The sequence below is a fragment of the Cryptomeria japonica genome, chromosome 10 (assembly GCF_030272615.1).
Source record: "Cryptomeria japonica chromosome 10, Sugi_1.0, whole genome shotgun sequence".
Taxonomy (NCBI): domain Eukaryota; kingdom Viridiplantae; phylum Streptophyta; class Pinopsida; order Cupressales; family Cupressaceae; genus Cryptomeria; species Cryptomeria japonica.
In genome coordinates, this window is record NC_081414.1 from 640,626,971 (window position 1) to 640,634,205 (window position 7,235).

A 7,235-nucleotide genomic window follows, 5' to 3' on the forward strand; every position below is an offset into this window, starting at 1 on the left:
GAAGAACATGTCGTACGCATCAGCCCTAAAACTCATTCAACAAGGATCAAATTGCACATAGAAATCTTTCTATAAATAAATGAAATATAATTGCAAAATCCTTTACAAACGCCATTATCCATTGGCAAGATACATTTAAAACCATACATTCCTTAAAATATTCTAGGAATTATCCACAATCATAGCAGAGAAACAAGAATTTTCTTCCTTTCATTACACCAAATTAAAGCATTACAACGAGGTAAACAACAATTACCATAATCATCTACCAAAAATGACAAGAAAACGTGCCATCATGATCAATTTCCTTTACCAATCCATCTTTATCATAAGATTTAATAACATAGAACTAGCTCAAAATATCAATTTCTACAACCATATTAACTTTCATGAAATAAGAGCAACATAAATAACTCAATTGGTTACACTTGCCAGGCATAAGAACACCTTTCCAAAGACTATGTCCCATAACATAGTGACAAGTTAACACAATTTACTCCATGATACAAATAATAACCATCCACATAACTGGAATGCATAACAGAAAAAGCCACATGTGAGCATGTCTAATGCTCGGTCAAAGATAACATGCATGATCAGCATCTCTATGCCTGATCTCATAACCACAATATGATCATAAAAATCCAATATCTCACTCAAAGGCTTGATGGTGCTAGGCACACCATAGCGGTGCTACCTTCCATACAAGACATTCGTGAATATCCCTTGTTGTGCAAGGTGTTTAGCCTCCAAGAGATAGTCACCACACATAGGTAGGTAGTGGATACTAGCTGCATCACAGCCTCATGTACCTCCATCCTCAAGGTTCCTTGCATCTACTTCCTCGCATACACTCATCCAAGCCCATCTCCTACGTTCTTGGAGAGGAATTCACATTGCAACACAAGACCAGCATACGAAAACAACAAGGATAAACCGGTTTAGCCACCAAAGTATAGAAGAATAAAGATAATAAATCCTCAATTCCAATAGTAAGGCAAGAAAATAATCCGGAATCTCAACACCAAATCAAAAGTGCAAAAGATCACAAGATCGTGGCTACACCTTCACAGTCAAAGTAGAATAAATTGCTGGCCCACAAAGAAATAAATAAAAGAAATTCATAAGTGCACATTACATCACTACGTGACTAATAGCTAGCCACCAACGAGGAAGGAAGGAACAATCGTCTAGCTATCCTAGTAGCTCATCATGTGGTGTGGCCAAGTCACACACCCGCATGGCATGGTAGTGTGCACCTCGGCATCACCCCGCATCACGTTGTCACGTGGCATGGCTCTACCCAATACCTAGCGGTAGGCCGCATGGAAATGTCTACTACATCCCGCATCGTGTCTCAGCACGGCATGGCAATACTCCAAGCGGACAACACACGCAATGGACGTATCCCGCATGGCAGTGTACCCCGCGGATAAGGCACGCGCTGGTCACACTCCGCATAGCGATGTTCCTCTCAGGATACTCGTCGTAAGCCAGAGGTATACATGGCTAAGGTCTAACCACAAGTCTACCAACACTAGTCAGTTGGCAACTTATGTAAGACAATAACACGCCTCTCATGAAGACAAGGCAACAGATGCTCCAATAGAATCCAACAATATGCTCAAAATAAAGGATAGGAATAAGGCTGGCACTCATGAACCTCGTAAATAGGTTCATCACAAGGGAAAGTATTGAGTACACCTTGATACAGTTTAGTAGTACAACTATATCATTCCTCGAAGTAGAGAAGCTAAAGTCGCTTCGTGCCGACATTACTCGTACGCCAATCCATACTATTCAAGGAACGGTTACTTCGAATACTACCCCTTAACATACCGAGTTACCCACAACCCGAGGTTTGGTACTCAGCAGGGAAACAAATAAGCAACAGCACTTAAATAGTATGGTTTCCCATACTCATAAGCAACATATCCTCCATGGTTGATTACTTCACCAATCCATGGGCACACATAATAAGCACTGGTTTCTTACAACACATGCAAATACACCAGCACTGGTTTAGTCACATTACGGGGAGTACTTTTCAGTACGCTAACATCTATACAAGGGAGATTCCAATTACATAAGGAAATAACATCATTTCTATATCTTTCTCGAATCTCACTAAGCATTCATAATTAAATTACTAGCTAAGCAAATTCATTTCTAAAGCTTAAGACTTTCATCTATCACTATGAAGCCAAAAAGCAAACACACAATTCCACATGTTTTATAAACATTCTATTAAATCAGTGCACTCTTTAATAGCATTTCTAAAATTCTTATGATTAGGCAAAGAGAAGGGAAAGAGAGTTTGATAACCAAACCATTTCCTACAAAACACGCAAGATCAAACAAGATCATGCTGCATTATATATTTTCTCACTATAAGCCTATCATTTCAATTACACGGTTTTCATTTCGCTACCGTTTAGAAGGATGACAATTAGTCTAACAAAACCATTTCCAATGATTATGGTTGCAACAAGAGGTTCTAGTTTTCCAAACAAAACAGAGATCAAGAGAAGCAATCTTTTCGGTAATGCAAGACCTCTTAAGAACACTCACTTAAATAATACAATACAGACATATGTCATAATTTGCAACCTATTAGAGAAGATCACATTACGATCAAAGATAAGCAAGAGCTATTACCCAATAACACATATTAATGCACGCACATCAAACAAGCTTTTCCATTCGCACTTTCTAAACACATTAAGGTAATTCCACATACCCAAAAGCGAGTTCAATGGAGCATTTGCTAAGATAAATCTTCAATCAAACTGGTTTAATGAGTTACATAAAACAATCTTTCGGAAAACACATTAATATTCTCTCAAAGCTACAATAACATGCTCTTTTTAACACTTCTTCTACAAACCAAGCAGTTTCACATAATACAACTATTCGCATAGCAATGCACCTTACCAAGGTAGAATTTAATCATGCTACTCCTACAAGATACATATGGAGAATTCTTTAAACGTAAACATACAGTTTTCTCCCATTCACCCAAAATAAATTTTAAACCCATAGCCCCTTTAATAATCTAGAAACATAAGCATCATAAGGCTCACTCAAGGGTCCAAGAGGTCACACCCTTTTCTCTCTTGCAAACAAGAAACTCAAATCAAAGATAATTACACATATCTTAATCATTTCAATTTCTAGAAAGAGAGAGAGGAATGGTGATGATCTTTTAATTTTCTACAAAATAAGCATTCAATAACTGCCATACAAGTCCTTCAAGTGGACAACACTAAGCTAGATCATAATCTTAAACAGACACGATTCGCACTTTCAAATTCAAGACAAGCACGGACCAATCCAAATGGATTAGTCTAAAGAGTACAACACTCAAAAAAGGAAGGTACATACGACTCTCTTTCAGAATAAGAGTAATCGTAAACCAAGACATCAATAAGCACACAATGCACATATAAGCACTCAAACGCCAACATCAAGAAGGCGAAAACAAAGTGTGAACACACACGTTACACACAAGCTAAGGTCTGCTCAATCACTCACATGCAAAAGGAGGACAAGCATACACATAAGGTCGATACACCTCACACAAATAGAGGGCACACGCGACACCAGAGATCCCAATGTTTGCAACATGGGCTCTGATACAAAATGTAATGCCCCACCAGGAAACCCCGAAGGGATAAGCCAAAATAACAAGAATAGAGTGCAAATTTTATTTTTTTAAGGTTACAACACATAAGATGCAACAAGATACCAAAGATTCAGATTACATAGCGGAAGACTTCAACTAACACCTAAAGAGTTTCCCAACGAGATTACTTCAATTTCACAATTCACTTAACTCACACAATTAAACCAATAAACTGAACATCTTAATAACGAGATAATTCATAATCAGGATAATTTCTTTCAGAAGATGGAAATATAAATCACAAGCAAGGATTCATCCATTAAGATCCATTCATAATTTCCATTCAAGCTTTTCATTTAAAATTACAAACCATACATCTAACATTCTAATACACTAGGATTTCATCATAACATAAGAGATCTTTCCAAGCATATTTAAATTTCTTAACAACAACTGAGTATAATTCATTACTCTAAGTTACATTCTTTCATATTCCAACTTATTGCATTTTAAAGGACGATTACCTACATGCGTCTACGGCACATCTCATCTAAACCACTTATGCATTCAATCAACATGGCATTCAAGAAAGAACTGAATATAAGCATTTATAGTTAATTCCCATTTATCCACTTAACCATTTTAACATAAGCTAAACATACATGATAAAGCTGAATAAAGGAAACATAAGAGAATACATCACATAACACCATAATGATCTCGGAGTTCACCCCTAAAGGGCTACATCTCCGGGTCTGCTCAACTGCAAGACCCCTCTGATAAATAATAAAGGTTAAGAATACAAGAGGTTACACCATTTCAATCCAGCCATCAAGGCGATACATAAACAATATACAAACGACCGCATCGGTCAATTAATACATAAACGATCCCTGAAAAGAACAGGATCCAGCTGAACATAATCAAAGCTAAAACAAGAGGTCCAGAAGAGCATCCCTAAAACTAAGCCATCACCACCCAAGGTCTAACATGAAACCGACACTCACAAGGGCAGAGACAAAAGGATGACTCACAAAGGTACTCCTAACAGGACAAAACGACAACACACTAGTGAACGTAGAGACAAGTGTCATCACACAACCTAGTATGGTTACCATGGCAAGTCTTCATAGGTCCCGACCCCATACACTGGGTCACCCATACACTGGGTCACCCTGGCAACCTAATCCGAGCTTCCGGCCCATCCAAGCCTCGTGTGGACCCACACATCCTCTCGTGATGACAAGGAAGATGGTTTGCCATTTCAGGCCTTCTCACAGCATGTCGAATCTATGATAGCACTCGTCTCATGTGTGAGGCACATTTATCTTATTTAGAGATTATATTCTAATCTACTTAGGTTATCACTTGTTAGACTCACTTTCGACGGGTTACCCAGCAGCCACTTTGGGCGCGGCCCCCAATCGAAAGCCACTTTCCCATACGACACTAGACTAAACTCAACGAACTCAAAACCCAAGGAATACACATGGTCAGACGAACGGAGTTCAAGAAGAGAGAAACAATCATCTGGTCAAACACGACTCATACAATCATCATTCGACTCACACACAAGGAGGATATGATCAAAACGACACTACCACAATACAACAATCAACTCGGAATCAAGGACTGAAATAGGTACACCAAATCATTCCATACGACAGGGTCCTACTAAGCAAGCAAAACATGCCATTTCATAATTAAAGGCGAATACAGAAATTAAACTCGCAAGGCAATAATCAGAAAAGACAATATTTCCTCAAATTGATTTAATCATTAAAGTCGATCAAGTTTTCTACAAGATCTAAATCAGCTTACAGTTATCTACCTCATCAAAGGATAAGTTGTTCTTGGTCTTCTAACTCCTAAGGTTCAAAGCATCGAACAGGCAAATTAAGCCATAATGAGTTTTTAACCAATTCATATTAATAAAATTCAGACAACCATTAATCAACTAAAATAAGATATTTAATCTCCAATCAAACGTCATAAACATACTGGTTCTAAACCGTCCTCTAGAGTTTCATATTTTCACACCCAGTTGCTCTATACGGATCACAGAAATATAATATAAAAAGGGAATCCAAATGAAGATAATCATTTCCAAAATCCAAGTCTTACTTCCCTACGCACGTATAGCAGAATCCAAAATGAACTGTTAATAAAAGAGTATATTTATTATTCCATGATAACTAAAATATACACAATTAAGGACTAATAGTGCACAATAACCCAGTTAATTATTAGTTAATATATAATTATTAATCTCTATTAATAAAATATATCTCACTAATAATTAATGTATTTGCACAAATTTCGAATTAATATCGATTAGTTTAAATACACAAAATAATTTCCATTAATCACATATATAATAATCATTAATCAATAATAGGAAGCTTAATCATTAAAATAATATTCATTAATATGACATTAAAACCATATGCATTTTTTTTTTTTAAAAACTAAAAAAAAATACATAAAAAAAAAAAACGATTTTAAAAAACTATGTTTTCTATTATACAAAAAAAAATACATTAACAATATGGGCGAGGCGTCGTGCCCTAACCCTAGCCGCAGGCGGCGCTCGCGGTGGTGCCCGCAGGCACCACGGCGCCCTGCGGCCACCGCCGTGAGCCGCAGGCGGGCGGAGGTAAGGGGAGCTCGCGGGGAAGAGGGGAGGAGAAAGGGGAGGAGCGGGGGAGAGAGGGGAGGCGGAGCGGGTGGAGCTCCGTTCCCCGCCTCCAATCCCCAAAACACAGCTCGTTTTTATTATTAAAAACTCGCCCAGTTCGCCTCAACAAAAAAAACGCACAGTCCGAAGATGATATAATAAATTTTCTTTTTTAAAAAAAAAAAAAAACCACACAGTCCGATAATTATCACAAACACCCAGCACGAAATTGATAAGAAATTTCGTTTCAATATAAATTCGAATTAAACAAACTGAGATTGTTATCACATTTTCATGATGGTTTTCTCATCCTTTTCAAACATCCAAGGGTTTCAAACACCCAAAAAGGAATGGAGGAATTACACACCCAAATTAAAATCTCCAGCCAAATTCATAATGGACAGTCAAATTGATTTTTAATCACAAATTCATTTCTTTCAACCAAAATAGTAAATTCTTGGCAACAAGAAAACAATTCAAAATTCCTACCTTCATTCGCAATCCTGGTATAGCTGAGGGAGAGCCCACCTGCCAGATTCAGCAAACTGCCTCTTCTCCAAAAACCCCCAAAAATCTTTCCAACTAAAATCTCCTCCAAAAATGTCCATCCTTCCAAATTTCCCCAAATTTGGGTTATATGGAAGAGTTGACCCAAAAATTCCATTTTTGGAATTAAAATTTTTATTTACAAATAATTCACAAAATTTAATTCTTTTCCATTATAGCAACAATTAAACTTGCTTTTTAATTCAAAAACGGTTTCCCAAACCACTGAAATTTAATCTTTCTAATTTAATAATCCAACAGAATACAATTAAACCTATCGCAATTAAAAACAAATCTTTCTTTTTCAACAGCATATATATATAATGCATTTAATAATCAAAATCAGTCATTTAATCGAATTTACTTCCAATTAAAAACGAGCAATCC